The 19,563-nt window shown below is 41.6% G+C and overlaps 1 non-coding gene across 1 annotated transcript; it reads left to right on the top strand.

Moving 5' to 3' along the window:
- Positions 1-1,446: 1,446 nt before the first annotated feature.
- LOC120106055 lies at positions 1,447-1,552 on the top strand. The gene has a single exon (XR_005508279.1). It is a non-coding gene; the product is annotated as a small nucleolar RNA R71 (small nucleolar RNA).
- The last annotated feature ends 18,011 nt before the right edge of the window (positions 1,553-19,563 follow it).

Raw genomic sequence — 19,563 nt, 5'->3', positions numbered from 1 at the left:
GAAAGTTACTCCATCTGTGCATTAAGGCATTTCCAACCACCAAGAGTCCATTGAGAGAAAAGACAAACAAAAAAAGGAAGAAACGCATTCAATTCATTCCTAGAAGTTTTTCCTTCGCATTCAAGGCTCTTCTTCTGACATCAAATCTTCAGTGCACTCAAAGAGGAGACTCAAAGTTCGAGAAGCCCTTTCTTCCTCTTCCGAAATCTGTTTGAGGGCTTCTAACTTTACTTCGCATTTATTATTTTCACATCTGCTTGTTTAGAAGCTTTCTCTATGAAATCCCAAACTCTATTTTTCTTACTTGATTTAATCAGGGGATTGAATCAAGGGTTGTAAGGTTTGTTGGTGAGCCAAATATAAAACTAACGGTGTAAGGTTTTGGTTGGTGAACCGGGAAAAACCAACTGGGTTTGATTGTGAACCCGAAAAAACAATTGGGCGGTTCTAGTCGGTGAGCCTGTGAAAATCGACCGAGTTCGTTGTAATTTCAAAAAAAACAACAAGTTAGGTTGTAAGCTTGTAAAACAACCGGCTGTAATCCTAGGGATTATAGTGAAAACCCAAGTGCGGCTTGGGGAGTGGACGTAGGAGCAAGAGTTGGCTCCGAACCACTATAAACTTGGTTGTGTTTGTATTGGCTGCTGTCTCCTTTTCTCTCTACACTCACTTCATCTAGTAAATTATCTAATTTGCTTGCAATAAATTTAATTAATTACTTATCATAGTTTCTAATTGGTCATAATTAATTAAAACCCAATTCACCTCCCTCTTGGGTTGTCTTCTTGGGCAACAAACACTTTCTCCTCAAAGGCTGTGTTTCTTTGGGATGGAGGAGGAGTGTGTTGAAATTGAGTCGAGGGACGGTAGGGATGAATATTTTGTGAGGTTTGAAAATTCTGAGGGTTTTGAAAATTTTGGGAGTAGGGTTGGGCAGTATTCGAAGCTTGCTGCTTCCATGAAAAGTTTGGATGATTCCGCCATCCTGGGTTATATGTTTTGAAAAATGGGTCATTACCCGGTCTGGGCTGGGTTTGAGCAGCATTGATGTGTTCTTGCACGAGTTCGGAGAATTGGGGTGCTGAGGGGCACTCATGAATAGGGTGGGATGGGCTAGAACAGATAGTACACACTTATGCTTGGGAAGAGTTAATTAAATGCCCACCTATCATCAGTTGGTCAATCTTATGGGACAATGCATCTACCTTGCTAAACAGATCCATAGAATGACTTATTTCACAAATGGTCCCTTTTCTTTGAGAACTCGGGGGTGCTTGACGAGAACAGGAAGCATGGTGGAGGGAGTTTTCATTAAGATTTTCAAATAATTGCCATGCTTCATGCTCATTTTGAAGCATGAATGTCCCCCTGCATGCGGCATCGATCATTTGACGGTTTCGTTCAGTCAATCCATCATAGAAACATTGCACTAGCTGCCATTTAGGTATTTGATGATGTGGGCATTTACGGATTAGGTCCCGAAATCTCTTCCAAGTTTCATGAAATTCTTCTCCCTTAGTTTGGGAGAAGCTCGTGATGGCACGTCTAAACTGGTTCGTTCTTCCTATGGAAAAGTATTTTTTTAGGAATTCTTGTTGCATTTGATCCCAAGAACGAATCGAATCGGCTTCTAAAGAATTCAGCCATTGCTTAGCCCTATTTTTAAAGGAGAAAGGGAATAATCTAAGTTTCAGAGCATCATCAATGAAGTTCTGAATCTTGACAGTGGTGCAAATCTCAAGGAATTCATCTAGGTGTTTATATGGTTCTTCGTTGGTGAGCCCATAAAAAGATGGGAGCATTTGGATCACACTAGACTTTATTTTGTATTGTACAGCTACTACCTCAGGTAATCAAATGCAAGATGGGGAAGTGTAAATGGTGGGAGTAAAGTACTCCCCAGGAGTTTGGGTTGTTCTTCAGCCATCTCAGGAGGTGGGGATGATTCTAATGTTCTGATCTCAGCTCGAATATTCTAAGGGTCCGTTCTATTTCAGGGTCAAAAGGTAATAGGTCACGTACTCTAGAACGACTACCTTGCATACATTAGTACTTGATCAGTCAAGCATGCAATAAAAGAAAAAACACATCAATCCTTGTATTTGTCCTAAAATCACTAGACAGCTCCTAACTGGTTTGAAGAGAGCACCTAAGCCTCCAATCCGGTCTAATGAACTGAGTTGACCAGGTAAGATCCCAGGTAAGTGGAGGGGTCACGATGCGTTCGCAAAGGTCCCACTTAAAAACCACTAGCCTCGAATAGATGAACTGTCTCCCTTATAGGGACAAAGCTTGCCTAGACATCAACTAAGCCACAAAGCGAAATTGGTGCAACTTTCGGTGATCTTCGTCCTATTGAGCTCGAATGTCCCTAGGAGCCAACGTCTAATTGATTTTAATTAAAGTGACACTATGTGAGATAGAGTTCACCTAAGTTGGGCAAGAGTCCGGTGATGAAATCCGGCTCTCATCTTGTTGGGGTGATTGCCCTTACTAAGTGCAGATTAATTGGTGTATGTGTATCAGGCATGCATTCACAATTTTGCTGAAATTAAAATCAAACAATCACCACAAAATTTCAAGCTAATAATCAATTTAAACAAGAAAGGTTTAGAGGTTACCAAAGGGAATTTCCCCAGCAATTTAATTTTTTTTTTTGGGCAAACCTCTACAGCATTCCTTTTCCATCAGTTCTCTTTTTGATCATCCCAATTTTTTTTCTCGATTCCTGATCAAATAATATAAAAAAAAAATAAAAATTAGTAAGAGAGAAAAAGGAGATAAGAAAAGTAACAACAATAGAAAAATATTTTTATTTTAGATATATATATATATTTGAAAGTTTTTTTTTAAATGAAAAGAAAAACAACTATGCTAGCAATCTCCGGCAACGACGCCAAAAAATTGATCGGTTCTTTCAATTTCAAAAGTAAACCACGCAATAGCACGTATCCTGTAGGATAGTGATTACGGGTGTCGGTCCACAGGGATTGGAGACAAGTTATTTTTCTTTAATAATAAATCAAAAAGAAGAGTTTGCTAGCTTAATTATACTGAATTAATCTATGAGTACGAATTGAAATTTATCAAAGTAGATGGATCTAGGGTTTGGAATCCACCGCGTAGCATTGCATTAGGGACTATGTTCTTAATTTTTATCTTTTTTGAGAGGCATGCAAATTGGCTACAAGCATTTAAAAAAAAAACATAAAGAGTTTTAGGAAGATCCATCTTCGGTATAGCATGAAGTGTCTACCTAAGTATGCTAATCTAGGGTGCAGCACACCTCATCTTCCTAGGCATGGATCATCTTAGACTACTTTAGCAAACATGAATAGTAAATGGCATGCTCAAGGTTTAAACATCATAAAAGAAATTTTCATTGAGAATGAGAATTTAAACAAACTCCAAAAAGATTAAAAGAGTAAGAATTACAATGCCCTGATACATTACTAGGGCTTCATCCAGCCCTAGATTGGACGTTTAGCTACGCATGGCTTCCGGACGACCTCCCATCTTCATATTAAAAACTTCAGCTCCCATTATTCCCAAAATATCCCAAAATATTCTCTTCCCCCCCCTCCTTTCTTTTTTATTTCTTTTTCTTCTTTCTCTGATTCGGCCTTCTCCTCCCTTCCTTTTTTTCTTCACCGAAACAGGGCTCCCCTGTTTTCAATCCAACCCAGCCCCGCTCCCCCTTAGCCGATGGCCACCCTCCTCCTTTTATAGCTGTCTAGAGTGCTCATTCGGGAAGGGAGAAGAGATCACGGACGGCTGATTCCGGGGCATGATGCCGGAGGGCAGATCGCGGACGAAGAGGATGAAGGGCGTCAATCCGTGGAAGAATGGCTGGATCTTAGGAGGAATACATGATCTGTGGAGCGTCGGATTGATTGTAGATGGCCGGAAATGGAGCTGGCTGCTGGATCGACGGGAGGTGGACGGAAGAAGACGAGATGGCCACAGGATCGTTGGGAGGCTGATGCGGAATGTCTGGATCTCGGAGAAGACGGGGACAGAGCTGGAGATGGATGCCGAACTGGGTTACCGACTGCTGGGAGCCGATCACGGCTTGGTGCTAGGAATCAATCCGGAAGGAGACGTCGCAGATGCTTGGATGCTGGGCGGACGATGATCGCGGAGAAGGCTGAATCTCAGGGATTGGAGCTGGGAGTCGATCCGGATGAAGAGGATAGCAATGACGTGGTTGGGATGCTGGCTGCACGCGCGATGATCGCGGAGGAGCTGGTCGCTGGCTGCACCGCGTGGGACTCATGGCTGGAACGGGAGGGAGGATGCGAATCTCGGCCGTGATGCACTATGGGGGGGAAGAAGATGAACAGTGGAGTTTTTATTTATTTTATTATATTTTTTTTGTAACACTGTTCATATGAACAGTGTTTTCATGGAACACTGTTCATATGAACAGTGAATCCAGTAATTTTTCCCAAAATTACTGTGGATATTTAATTATTATTATTTTTTGTTTTAAAATTATAAATTTTATATGAAGGCAGGTAAGGAATTGGTTAGGAATTGGCTTTGGATTTGAGGTGGGTCATGATCGTTGATTTGCTTGAACTTGTTCTCGAGCCCAATGTCATTTAAATTTAATTCTTGCTAAACTGCTTCAGACTGGACTCAACAAGACTAAAAACAGGACCGTGACTTAATAAAAAGGGTTAATCAAACCTTTTTTCTCATACAAAAATAATTATCTAATCAGGACCAAAACCTATTTAATCATAGCCTGAGCTTGATTACAACTCCATCAGGTTACTAAATCGGATCAACACAATCTCCTCCTTATATGTTTTCATGAAATATCGCAACCAGGAGAGAGACAAGTTCAGAGTCTATTTTAAGAAAAGAATTATTTACTTCTTACCATTTTTTAAATTTATTTCAATGTTTATTCAATTTCATGGTAAAATATGTATTTATCAGTTTAAGAACATTGATAATGTTGGGAATTGTGTCCCAAAGCCAATTTTTATTGTAAGAATAATGTATATGTTTTATTTAATGAATAATAAAATCTATTCTGGCATTCTTTTCATCACAAGTGTTGCATCTTCAAATAGGAACTCCTGTGTATTGTGATGAAGTCCTTAGGACTAATTTAGTGGATAAAAGAGGTTTTATCATTTAGTCCTTAAACCAGTTCGCGACCAAATGATGAGCTGTCAATTGGACAATAGCTATGTCAAGTATAGGTCGTTGTGTGTCATTTAGTTGGTTGTCCTCTTAAACCAAGAAGTGTGGAGACACTGTATGGCATACAGGTGAGATGTAGGAGTACATCATCACTGAATAGTGACTCACCTGCGTAGCACTCCACTGTCGGGAGTTAGCTCGCAAAGCGTATGGGCATAAGTACCCCTTAGACCTGAGACTGTCACGGTGACTTGCAAGCAACTCACTGTACTTAGGCACTGGATGACCTGAATTTCTAATTCAGGGATCGGAAGGATGCTGGGTGCAGTCAAGTACTCGCGAAGTCTGTGTATGAGTCAAGAAGGGATTGACCGCTCCAGATTTTAGGAGTTGATGTCTCACTGTATTTCAATTCAGTAAAACCTTGGCCAGGGTAAACCAAGTGATAGGTCACTTGATTTGATTATTTGAAATACACTATGGATGACCGGACCCAGAGGTCGACAATCCACTCTGAGGTCATCTTGAGCATCGATGGTCATAGGGATGAATTATGCAACAACCATACGTCTAGGTTCTTGAATGTTGCTCTGCATATTCGACCTATCCGGACGTCGGGTATCATTGCTAGATGGTCACCTCGATTAGTGCATGGAGTAGTCCATGTACTACCGGCTTAGTGTTCGAACCTATCGGAGTCACGCACATAAGTCAAGTTAAGTAGGAAGGACTTGATCCAATTTAATTGAGAATTAAATTGTGGGTCATTTGAGATTTGGTTTTGTCTATGTTCAGCTAGCACTGAACATGAGGTACATACTGAATTTCATGGATGTGTATTTAATTATGTCTGTATTCTAGCTTAATCAAGTTTCAATTAATGTAATTGAAATTGATTTGGACTCATTTGTTGAGTTTGGTTTTGAATTGGATGAATTGGGCTTAATGATGATTTTATTAGAATTTATTCCATATTTATTCTAGTCCAAGTGTGACTTGGATTGATCTGAAAATTGAACTAATTGGAGTCCACATGAATCAGATTCATGTGGAATTTTTCCGGATCCAAAATCTTTCAAATTGGTCTTCAATTTGGTTTAGAACCAATAATGGACCCAAGCCCATTTGATTCAGCCCATTTGAATTAACCCATTTAAGAAAAGTCAAATTTGATTTGGAAATTTACTTGTTTGCCCCTCTAATTGAATGACACGTTTTTTTGTTGGTTCTGGTTTCTTCCTCGGTCCAGTGGACCAATTGTTTCTGCAAATACTTCTCCCGTGGACCGCGTTACTTCTTCTTCTTCCGAATACATCGAAGGCCGCTTGATCTTCCCTCTTTCGGCTACCATTTGAAGATCCGAAGAGACGTGTCTCTTCGGTTTTGAAACCTCTTTAATATAGTACTGATTTAATTGAAATCAAACGGTTCAAAAAAATTCAATAAAATCATGAAACGTTTGGCGTTCACTCTTCCCTTTTGGCATTTTCTCTTCCCTGGTTCAGTCTTGTCTTTGCCTATAAATAGGCTAGCTTTCTCTTCATTCACAGCTAGAAATTTTATTTGGGGAGAGGGGAGATTCATGATCTTTTGAGTAGCCTGTAAAAGAGAGAAAAAGGAAACGGGAAGAAAGAGGAAAAAAAAAAAGGGAAGAAAGAATTTTTGAAATTCTTTTCTTCCAGGGGTTTATTTGCAAAAGGGTTTTTGCACTATACAGACATCATCCTACCTTCCTGCATTTCTTGGCGTGCGTGTGAAGTAGAGGGTCCATACATCCGGGCCTCGCATAGCACCAGATCCACCAGTACCAGATCCGGCACCAGATCCAGTTCCAGATCCAGTTCCCGATCCAGTACCAGATCTAGCATCCGATCCAGTATCTGATCTAGCACTTGGCCCTGTACCAGATTCTGTTCCAGAGTACCTCGACCATCTTCCACTGTGGGATCGAGGTATGGTAAACATAATATAGTTATGTTATTTATTTATACCTGTTATAAATAAATAGATAAAATTTTAAAACTGATTTTCTGACCTGGCATCCGATTTTATCGGATTTTGCGGGATATTTTCCCTTCAACTGGTATCAGAGCAAGGTTGGCTGATGGAATTGGCCTATAATATCTAGAATTATGCATAAATTTAGATTAGATCTAGATTTATTGATAAAATATCAATCTTGTGCTGAATTATAAGGTTGTCCTGCTATAAGGTTAACCCCTTATAGTGAAAAGGTTGTCCTAGCACAAAATTGAGATTAATTTGTATCATAAAATAAATAGTTTATTTTTGTAAAATTATGCATAATTGATGTTTATGAAATTTTAGTTTTAAATTTATTATGACCACAAAATTTAAATATAAATTGTTTATATTTGGAATAAATTGACACCTTGAATCCATAATCATAATGCATTTAATAAAGAATTAAATGTTGAATTTAAAATTTAAAATTTGAATTTCAAATAAAGATTTAAAATTCAAAATTTGAAATTCGAATTAAAATTTAAATTTGAACATCGGATTTGGGGCATGGGTTAGCACAATCAGATTAGTTGACTAGGTTAGACCTAATCATGAAATCAAATTGAAATGGACTAACTTAAGAAACATGATTTAATCTAATCAATAGTTGAACTAGACTAAATCAAGGTTTATAAAATGATCAAACTCAATAGTTGTAGTTTATCATATCCAAACATTTCAATTGAATCTGATTATGGCTCAGTGGTCGAGCCCGAGTTTCCAAGGATAACCTAAATCAACTTGATAAACCAATTGGTGTCTAAGGTAAGTCAGTATTTGATCATGGTTTTTAATTGGGGCTACCTCTTACATGGCCAACATAGTTGGTGTCTAGGAAAGAGGTTAATGGCGTAACCCTCCCATGATCTCTCTTACCTGGCCAATTTGGTCGATCAAGTTTTGATTAAGGTACCTTGAGACTTGGCACTCACCCATGCCATTAAGGAAAATCAGTGTGACTGATTTAGGTGTCTAATAGACCAATAAGAGCTAGTCCTCTGTATGACTTGGTGAAGTCAGTGGGAGAATTTAGAATTATCGGTCAGTGTTACATATCATTTAAAATCCTCTAAATTATTAGGTCCTTAAAATGATAAAGTTATATAGATAACTAGATCATAGCCTCCCATTAAGGTGAATGATAATGGATCCAATATTACAGTTGAACATGCAGGATGCTTCCGTCTGGTGTTCCTTTGAATACTGGAATTATCCTTCATTATATGATAGCTTTTTGAGCTATCTAATTGTGATTAGGTTGGCCGAGCCTTCCTCGGGCTTGATCATACATTAGGTAGTGTCATCGAGTTAGTTCATTAATGGTTGGACCTAACCAGGATTTTCAGTGGAGGCCTCCGCCTACTGATTACCACTTGGGGCAAAATTGATTGCTAGAAATTATTTAGAGAAATAATTGGTATTGTACCTACCCCTAGATGCACATGGGTTGGCCGAGCCTTCCTCGGGCCCGTATGCAGTCTATGCGGATTCTAGTACCCACTAGGGAATTAAAGTAATTCCTCGAATTAAAGGTAGAGGCTATTAATTCGATTAAAATAGTGGGAGAAAACTTTAGACTAAAGTCCAAGTCTTTAGGATTAAATAAATCATATACTGATTAGTTGGGTTTTTCCTTTATTTTTCAGATATGGCTAACTCATTATCCCTCCGAACACTATTAGACAATGATAAGCTTAATGGACCTAACTTCGATAGCTGGTATCGAAAGATGAAAATAGTATTAGAGCATGAGCGGATCCTGTATGTGATATCGGATCCTGCACCTGAGGAACCTGCAGCCAATGCACCACGTGCAATCAGAGACGCTTATCAGAAGTGGCTCAACGATCGCACTACAGTGCGTTGCATCATGAGGGCCTCGATGAATGACGAGTTTAGTCGTAAATTCGAGGAAGCGCAGCCAGTGGAAATCCTTCAAATGTTGAAGGAGTCTTTCAGCACACCTGATGATGTTGAACGACATAAGACCTCCTGCGCTATATTCAATGCCCGCATGAGGGAAGGGGCATCGGTCACCGATCATGTATTGTACATGGTCGAACAAATCGATCGCCTAAGTAAACTTGGCTTTCCTTTGCACGAGCAATTGGGCAAGGATGCCATTTTGAATTCACTTCCCAAGTCCTACCTGACCTTCCTTAGTCATTATAGAATGACTAAACCTGAAGTATCCTATCATGGTTTGCTAGGTTTACTGCAGACCTATGAGAAGGATCACCAACTCAAAAAGGAGTCGGTGAATGTGGTAGGTGGGACTTCTGCAGGACTTTCTTCCTTTAAGAAAGGAAAGAAGAAGAAGGTGCAGAAAGCTCGTGCTGGGGTCTCTAAGCCCAGCCAGACTAAGAAGCGTAAAGCCGATAAGAGCAAGGCAGAGTGCTTCTTCTGTAAGAAGATGGGTCATTGGAAGCGGAACTGTCCGGCTTACATAGCGTCCCTTGATCCAAACAGGCCTAAGAAGAAAAAGCAGCAAACAGTTGCTGCACAAGGTAATTATATGATAACACCTTGTAATTTTTCAATTTATGATTCTACCACTTGGGTATTGTGTTAGATGTATGCCCTAGAAGCCAATCTGGCTGACACATTGATTAATTCTAGGGACATAATTTTGTACTTGACCATTTATTATTGAATAAATAAAAGGCATCTTTTCATTCATATTATTAATGTGTCTATGAATCGTCCAAGAAATTAATAAGATGATGATGCATATTCTCAAGAGTTGAGAATTTGAGCCATGTATCATTGGTGGTTAATTTCTAAATGCTCCTGATCAATGGATCATCACGAGGACGGTGATCGATCCGATCGGTGCACAGATCACTTTCCTTCTGGATGGACGAGACTTGAGTCCACAGTGTAGGGACACTGAAGTGATAGTGCAGGTGCTTGTTAGAGAACAAGGGTACTGAGCGTGACCAAGACAAGAGTCACTTGGATGTCTATCCACTCGTCAGTGACTTGCTTGATGTTGCAGTAGTGTGACTGGTCCTTTGACCTGCGATGCTTCGGCTACTCACAGTGAGGTTATTGTAGTTTGACTGCACACATACATGGTCGCTAGCCATATGGGTCTATGCAGTGTAGATTGGCTGCAGTAAGTTCACTATAGGAGTAGGGTATGCACCTATAAGGAATCTATCGACCTTGATAGATAAGGAGAGATCCTATGTGATTTATAAAACTGAGTTCGTAAGACCTCGGCCGGGGCAGTATGCACAGTGGAGAAAGAGTTTTCCACTCTCGAACTTAAGTCGAATAAATCTTCACATATGACAGACGATGGGGTTTGACGAGTTGTCCATGACCTCCGTCCTGTAGGGATCCACGATAGTAGGACTGTATCACATGATAACTGCACCTAGAGGTTCATCTTTCTATTCTACTGGGTAGCCACTACATGCTGCTAGGTATCACTGGTGGATGGTGGGACTCACAGGGATTATCTCGATGATCGATAAACCCTGATGAGTAGAGTTGGAATCGTTCCAATCCATTGAAAGGAGTTTTCAATGATATTGTGATAGAGATCACAATATATCTCACTACCAGTCAGAATAGAACCTATGGGGTCACACACACTAGAAGTATTGACCGATCCGATGGTTGAAAAGTGATTATGAATCACGAGTAATCAATTCGATTGATAAGAAGTTGAAGAAGGAATGGAAATTGATTAATTGAACTTAAAACACAAATCCTACTTGAAGTAGGATTCCTAGAGTTCTAATTAGATTAGAACTGGGAATCCTATTTGGAGTAGGACTGGGATTCCTATTTGGAGTAGGATTCCTACAATCCTAATTAGATTAGGATTTTGAATTCATCTTTGGATTCTTACTTAGAATAGGATTCCTAGAAATCCTAATTGGATTAGGACTTCGGATTCAAATAGATTCCTGATTGGATTAGGACTAAAATTAAAGATGTCCTAATTTGGATTAGGGTTTCTTAAGTCACAATTAATTATTAATCTAATGAATCAATAAGACTCCTAATTGGATTAGGATTGAAGAGTTCAATTGAGTCAAAATTGATTTAAGTTCTAATTGGATTAGGACTTACCTAGATTGGATCCAAATTGGTTCACCCTTGGGCTAAGCCTAATTGGATTAGGGCTTGACCACATTAGGGTATCCAAAACCTTACCTAATAAGGATTAGGGCAACACATGTAGAGGGGCTCACGCCCTTCCTTTTCCCTCTCCTTGGTGCGGCATGAAGAGAGGGGCCGGCGCCCCCTCTTTGGAAGGTTGTCATGGAGCTCCTAAATGTTAGGAGCTCCACTCCCTTTAAAAGGGGGTAAGGGGCGGCTGACCTAGGGCATTGAAGCCCTCTTCCTTCTCCATCCGTGAGCCCCCTCTCCTCCTTTTGTTTCATCCGCAAGCAAAGAAGAGAAGAAAGAAGGCTTGGCGGCACTCTTCTTCCTCCAATCATTCTTCCAACGCAGGGAAAAGAAAGGCTGTGTTCTTCTTCCTTGAGTTCATCCTTCTTCTTCCTCCTCTCAAGCACAATCAAGGGTTGATTGATAGAGAGCAAATCAGCCATCAAAAGAAGTTTTTGCAAGGGAGCTAGCACCCCGGGAAGACGAGAGAACTTTGATCGGATCTCTGCTTCGTGTGGATACCTGTAGAGGCCGGACACTTGAACGGCTTCAAGCGAACCCTCTTCCTAAAACCACGAACTCAGATTTGCGGTGATCATCTACCCACACAAGGTGAAGATCTGATCTTCCTAAAGGTTTAAAAAGTTTTTAATTCTTGCCTAACTACGAACGGTTCATGAAACAACGTTCATGCGATGAACGTCGATCCCGCACATGCCTCTTCCGCTGCCATCTGATTTTTTTGAAATATCAGCGGCATGGGCGGGTTTCCAACAGTGGTATCAGAGCCTAGGCTTCGTAGATTAAGGTAAGAATTAATTATCTAAAGGCTTATTGGATCTGAAAATTGAATGATCATGCATACTGAAAATTTCTGCATGCAGATTTTTCAGGGGTGCTGATTTTTGCATGTTGATTTTTATGTGATAAGATGATGATTCTAATTGCATTGTTAATGAGATTACAAAGTTTAGAATCATGATTAGCATGATCAGCAACCTATGTCATGATATAATCAGTTAGTTTTCAGATCTGAAAATTATAATTGTTGCATATGGTGATGATCATAGGATTCAAACCCTTTTGGTATCAAATGTAATGACCTGCGATGTGATCTGCGATGTCATGTAATTTTTTAGATGCTTGCATGCATCTTATTTAATATTTTGAGAGGCCTGCGTGCCTCCTAAAAGGGAGATGTAATTTATTTTTATTTTTATTTTATATCTGGTTGTATTTCTGTGATGTGATGTACGTCAACGATCAAGTCGAAGATGATGCATGAGATGAGCAGGGGTCTAAGCAGTTGATGGCGATTGGATCAAGAGTTGGTCAAGGATCGAATCAAGGAGGCTTGGAACCAATTCAAGAGTTGAAGATCGGTTGATCGATTGACGTGCATGTGCTTGTAATACGACCTAACTAGAATCCATGATCATCACCTATTTAAAGTTTAGCTTTAATTATTGCTGCGATTATAACTGCCTGCAATGTGCCGTTTACATGTGATGTGAATGTGAGTCGGGTAGATAGGTTTACATGTGATGTAGCAAACTCAATTGAGACCTAAATCAAAACCTCCTCAATCAAGTCGAGAGTGAACCGACATGAGCAAGTCATATTAGATTAATTGATCTAATTGGTGTCTAGGAAAGCATGAAAGGTGGTTACTTAATTAGGACCTTACTCTCTGAGTAAGGGGAGCCTCCCACCTGCTTACCTGGCCAATTGTTCGATTACCTCTTATGAAGAGCTCAAGTTGCAAACACTAAGACCTGATTAACCAATATTAAGTCAATAGGTCTTCCACTGTGTTGGGTTGTGGAGCCTGATCCATTCCCTTTTCCTAGACCCCTATGTGCACTATGGTGGTGGAGGATCAAGGGAAGACAAGCCGGAAAGAGTTTCGAGAAGATTCAGAGTTGAATCAGCAAAGAAAGAAACCTTCAGCAAGGTCCGGAGTCGACTCCAGCAGACTTGGAGTCGACTCTGGCACACAGGTAGTCTTGGCACAGTTTTTGGAGTCGACTCCAGCAGACCTGGAGTCGACTCCCCAGTGTTGGAGTCGACTCGAGAACTCCAGGAGTCGACTCCCACAGGCAGACAGAGAGGCATTTTTCTATGGACTGTTGCCGAGTCGACTCGCAGAATTGCGGGAGTCGACTCGAGTATGGTTTTCACGCGAGGCTGAGTTATGAACCGGGTCCAAGCCAAGGTTTTTTGAGCCCTAATCAAAGTAAGAGATTGGGAGGTATATATAGACTTCTTGAGGGACACGAGAGGTGCGGTTGCAACCTAGAGAAACCCTAGAACTCATCAACGAGAGGTTCCAAAAGTAGATCCTTTGTGTGCATCAGGAAGACGACGTGTTGCTCGTCTTGAGAGAGATTGTTTGCTGTGAGAAAGAGAGTTTGTTTCTCTTCTCTTGAATCTCTGTAACTTCCTTTGATCATATAGTGAAATATTGATCTGTGCGGCTGTGGACGTAGGAGCAAGAGACTCCGAACCACATAAACTTGAGTGTCTTGTGCGTTTTGCTATTATTTTTGCCGTGTTATTCTTTCTCCTACTATCCTTTATATTCCGCATTCATAGGGTTGATCCCTAACAACTGGTATTAGAGCCATCTGGTTCGAAGAAAAAAAAAAAAAGTGGGAGCAATGGCGGCTGAAGAAGGCAAGGTCAAGATTGACAGATTTGACGGCAAAGACTTTGGTTTCTGGAAGATGCAGATCGAAGATTATTTATATCAGAAGAAACTTCATCTACCTCTTGAAGGTATGAAACCGACAGATATGTCACAGGCCGACTGGGATTTAATGGATCGTCAGGCTTTGGGAGTTGTTCGCTTGACGTTGGCTCGAAATGTTGTGTTCAACGTTTTGGAAGAAAAGACAACAGCAGATTTGCTGAAAGCACTGTCGAATATGTATGAAAAACCCTCGGCCTCTAACAAGGTGTACCTGATGCGCCGTTTATTCAATCTGAAGATGAGTGAAGGTTCCTCAGTTACGGATCACATCAATGAGTTCAATCTGATTACGAGCCAGTTGAGTTCGGTGGAAATCAGCTTTGAGGATGAAGTTCGTGCTCTAATTCTCCTATCCTCCTTGCCAGAAAGTTGGGGTGCAACGGTGACAGCTGTAAGCAGTTCCTGCGGCTTAAACAAACTGAAGTTTGAGGAGGTCCGAAATCTGATACTCAGTGAAGATATCAGAAGGAGGGAGTCTGGTGTGAAATCTGGTTCGATTCTTAACACATCTGAAGGCAGAGGAAGAACTGTGCAACGCAGTGAAAATCGTGGCAGATCGAAGTCTAAGAGGAGGAGCAAGTCTAGATCGAAAGGCGATGGCTGCTGGCATTGTGGCAAGATGGGCCACACGAGGAAGAATTGTTGGCTCAGAAAGAAGAATCCAAGCAAGGGGCAGAATGAGGAGTCCGTGAATGCAACCACAGATGAAGCCAACGATGCTTTGATTCTCAGCGTGGACAGTCCTATGGAATCGTGGATACTAGACTCTGGAGCTTCGTTTCATTCTACCTCACGGAAGGAGTGTATGCTGAATTACACTGCATGAGACTTCGGAAAGGTTTATCTCGCTGATGATGAGCCTTTAGATATTGTGGGGAAAGGTGAAGTTCATATCAGGATGCTGAATCAGTCAGTGTGGAAACTGAAGAATGTGAGGCATGTCCCAGGCTTGAAGAGAAACTTGATTTCTGTTGGGCAGCTTGACAGCGAAGGGTATGTTACTACCTTCGTAGGTGGTTCATGGAAAATTACCAAAGGAGCTATGGTGATAGCACGTGGGAACAAGTTGGAAACTCTCTACATGACCAATGACACCAAGGATACGGTGGCATTAGCAGAAAGAGGTGCAGATAGTTGTCTTTGGCATCGCAGACTCGGACATATGAGTGAGAAAGGTATGAAGATGATGGTGAAAAAGAACAAGCTAGCAGATCTGAAAACTGTTGATGTAGGTCTCTGTGAAGACTGCATATTTAGGAAGCAGAAAAGAGTTAGTTTCTCAAAGGGTGGAAGAACACCGAAGACAGAAAAGCTAGAGCTTGTACACACAGATGTGTGGGGGCCTTCACCGGTTGCATCTCTTGGAGGCTCACACTATTATGTCACGTTCATCGACGACTCTACCAGAAAGGTTTGGATTTATTTCATGAAGCACAAATCAGAGGTATTTGTCACCTTTAAGAAGTGGAAAAGTCTAGTGGAGAATGAATCTGGTGTAAAGATAAAACGACTAAGGTCTGATAATGGCGGTGAGTATGACAGCAGCGAGTTCAAGAAATTCTGCGCAGAGAATGGAATCCGAATGGAGAAGACAATACCGAGCACACCGCAGCAAAATGGGGTGGTTGAGCGAATGAACAGAACCCTGAACGAGAGAGCCAATAGTATGAGGATCAATGCTGGTTTGCCCAAGATGTTTTGGGCTGAGGCAGTCAACACCGCAGCGTATCTGATAAACAGAGGCCCGTCGGTTCCCCTAGATTGCAAATTGCCTGAAAAAGAGTGGACAGGAAAAATAGTAAATTTGTCACACTTGAGGGTCTTTGGGTGTGTCTCCTTTGTGCACATCAATGCAGAGAAAAGGGACAAGCTAGATGCAAAGTCCAGAAAATGTTTCTTCATTGGATACGGTACAGATGATTTTGGTTACAAGTTCTGGGATGCGCAGAACCAGAAGATCATCAGAAGCAAGGATGTGATATTCAATGAGCGAGTTCTCTATAAGGACAAGAATACTTCAGATCTTGAGAATGTAGGGGAGCAAAGCAAGGAAAAACAGCAAGTTGAGTTGCAAGAGATTACAGAAGAAGACGTTGCCAAAAGAGTTCAGAGAAATCCTGAAAATTCAGAAACTGTTGCGGCACAACCTCAACCAAGTATACCGCAGCTGAGAAGATCTACAAGAATCTCCAGACAACCGGATAGATATTCATCCTCTTTACATTATCTGCTATTGACAGATGAAGGTGAACCCGAGTGTTATGAAGAAGCCATGGAAAGCAAAGATTCGGTGAAGTGGGAGTTAGCCATGAAGGACGAGATGAAGTCCTTGGATAGAAATCAAACTAGGGAGCTCAGTTCACTACCAGAAGGCAAGAAGGCTTTACAGAACAAGTGGGTCTACAAAGTTAAAGAGGAACATGATGGCAGCAAGAGGTACAAAGCAAGGTTGGTTGTGAAAGGCTTCCAATAGAAGGAAGGTATCGACTACACTGAGATTTTCTCTCCGGTAGTCAAATATTCAACAATCAAAGTGATTCTGAGTATTGTGGCAGCAGAAAATCTGTATTTGGAGCAGTTGGATGTTACAACTGCATTTCTCCATGGAGAGATTGATGAAGACATCTACATGCAGCAACCTATCGGCTTTGCAGTCCCTAGCAAGGAGAACCTTGTATGCAAACTGAAGAGAAGTTTGTATGGTTTGAAACAGGCCCCGAGGTTGTGGTACAAAAAGTTCGATGGATTCATGATCAACAATGGTTTTGCAAGATGTCAAGAAGATCATTGCTGTTATCATAAGGTACTTGATGGCAGTTTTATCATCTTACTCTTGTATGTTGACGACATGTTGATAGCCGGACCGAACCTACAAGAGATTGAAAGATGGAAGAAAGAGCTATCAAGGAAGTTTGCAATGAAAGACATGGGTGCAGCAAAACAGATGCTTGGACTAAGGATTGAAAGGGATAAGGTGGCTGGAACACTGAAGCTTTCTCAAGCTAACTACATTGATAAGGTGCTGAATAGATTCAATATGACAGATGCAGATCCTGTGAAGACACCTTTGGCAAGCCACTTCAAACTTTCAAAAGAGCAATCACCCAAGGATGATGAGGAACTGAAGAAGATGTCAAGGGTACCATATGCTTCAGCTGTAGGCAGCTTGATGTATGCTATGATATGCACGAGACCCGACATTGCACATGCAGTGGGAGCTGTGAGCAGATACATGGTCAATCCGGGTAGACAACATTGGGAGGCTGTCAAGTGGATCCTAAGATATTTGAAAGGTACCAGAAATGTAGGCTTGTGTTATAGAAAAGGCAGTCAAACACTACAAGGTTTTGTGGATGCAGACCTAGGAGGTGATACTGACACTAGAAGAAGCACCACAGGGTATGTTTATACCGTAGGCGGGACAGCAGTGAGCTGGTTCTCACAACTGCAAAAGATTGCTCTTTCGACAACTGAGGCAGAATATGTTGCCATTACAGAAGCCAGCAAGGAGATGATTTGGCTACAAAACCTTCTGAAAGAGCTGGGCAGAGAACAGAACTGTAGTGTACTATTCTGCGACAGTCAGAGTGCTATTCACTTAGCTAAGAATCCAATGTTTCATGCGAGAACGAAACACATACAGCTGAGATATCACTTCATCAGAAAGTTGCTAGAAGATGGCAGTTTGTTACTTGAGAAGATTCAAGGAGTAAAGAATTCAGCTGATATGTTGACTAAGACAGTCACTACAGAGAAATTGAGGCTATGCATGGCCTCAATTGGCCTCCAAAGATAATTGAATGGAGGTGCCGCACAAAGAATACATATCAAGATATGGAAGTTTGTTTTATTTTCAAGATAGATGCACAACTGGATGTATCAGTCTCCAAGTGGGAGAGTTGTTGGGTTGTGGAGCCTGATCCATTCCCTTTTCCTAGACCCCTATGTGCACTATGGTGGTGGAGGATCAAGGGAAGACAAGCCGGAAAGAGTTTCGAGAAGATTCGGAGTTGAATCAGCAAAGAAAGAAACCTTCAGCAAGGTCCGGAGTCGACTCCAGCAGACTTGGAGTCGACTCTGGCACGCAGGAAGTCTTGGCACAGTTTTTGGAGTCGACTCCAGCAGACCTGGAGTCGACTCCCCAGTGTTGGAGTCGACTCGAGAACTCCAGGAGTCGACTCCCACAGGCAGACAGAGAGGCCTTTTTTCTGTGGACTGTTGCCGAGTCGACTCGCAGTATTCCGGGAGTCGACTCGAGCACGATTTTCACGCGAGGCTGAGTTATGAACCGGGTCCAAGCCAAGGTTTTTTGAGCCCTAATCAAAGTAAGAGATTGGGAGGTATATATAGACTTCTTAAGGGACACGAGAAGGTATGTTGCAACCCAGAGAAACCCTAGAACTCATCAACGAGAGGTTCCAAAAGGAAGATCCTTTGTGTGCATCAGGAAGACGACGTGTTGCTCATCTTGAGAGAGATTGTTTGCTGTGAGAAAGAGAGTTTGTTTCTCTTCTCTTGAATCTCTGTAACTTCCTTTGATCATATAGTGAATTATTGATCTGTGCGGCTGTGGACGTAGGAGCAAGAGACTCCGAACCACATAAACTTGCGTGTCTTGTGCGTTTTGCTATTGTTTTTGCCGTGTTATTCATCTCTCCTACTATCCTTTATATTCCGCATTTGCTGTTTGATTCCCTAACAGTGGAGCCTGATCCTTTCCCTTTTCCTAGACCCCTATGTGCACTATGGTGGTGGAGGATCAAGGAAAGACAAGCCGGAAAGAGTTTCGAGAAGATTCAGAGTTGAATCAGCAAAGAAAGAAACCTTCAGCAAGGTCCGGAGTCGACTCCAGCAGACTTGGAGTCGACTCTGGCACGCAGGTAGTCTTGGCACAGTTTTCGGAGTCGACTCCAGCAGACCTGGAGTCGACTCCCAGTGTTGGAGTCGACTCGAGAACTCCAGGAGTCGACTCCCACAGGCAGACAGAGAGGCATTTTTTTGTGGACTGTTGCCGAGTTGACTCGCAGAATTGCGGGAGTCGACTCGAGCACGGTTTTCACGCGAGGCTGAGTTATGAACCGGGTCCAAGCCAAGGTTTTTTGAGCCCTAATCAAAGTAAGAGATTGGGAGGTATATATAGACTTCTTGAGGGACACGAGAGGTGCGGTTGCAACCTAGAGAAACCCTAGAACTCATCAACGAGAGGTTCCAAAAGTAGATCCTTTGTGTGCATCAGGAAGACGACGTGTTGCTCGTCTTGAGAGAGATTGTTTGCTGTGAGAAAGAGAGTTTGTTTCTCTTCTCTTGAATCTCTGTAACTTCCTTTGATCATATAGTGAAATATTGATCTGTGCGGCTGTGGACGTAGGAGCAAGAGACTCTGAACCACATAAACTTGAGTGTCTTGTGCGTTTTGCTATTGTTTTTGCCGTGTTATTCTTTCTCCTACTATCCTTTATATTCCGCATTCGTAGGGTTGATCCCTAACACACTGTAGTAGAGCT

Source organism: Phoenix dactylifera, unplaced genomic scaffold (genome assembly GCF_009389715.1).
Source record: "Phoenix dactylifera cultivar Barhee BC4 unplaced genomic scaffold, palm_55x_up_171113_PBpolish2nd_filt_p 000439F, whole genome shotgun sequence".
Lineage (NCBI taxonomy): Eukaryota > Viridiplantae > Streptophyta > Magnoliopsida > Arecales > Arecaceae > Phoenix > Phoenix dactylifera.
The sequence above is the reverse complement of the archived record's forward strand: the minus strand, read 5'-3'. Positions and strand labels throughout refer to the sequence as shown.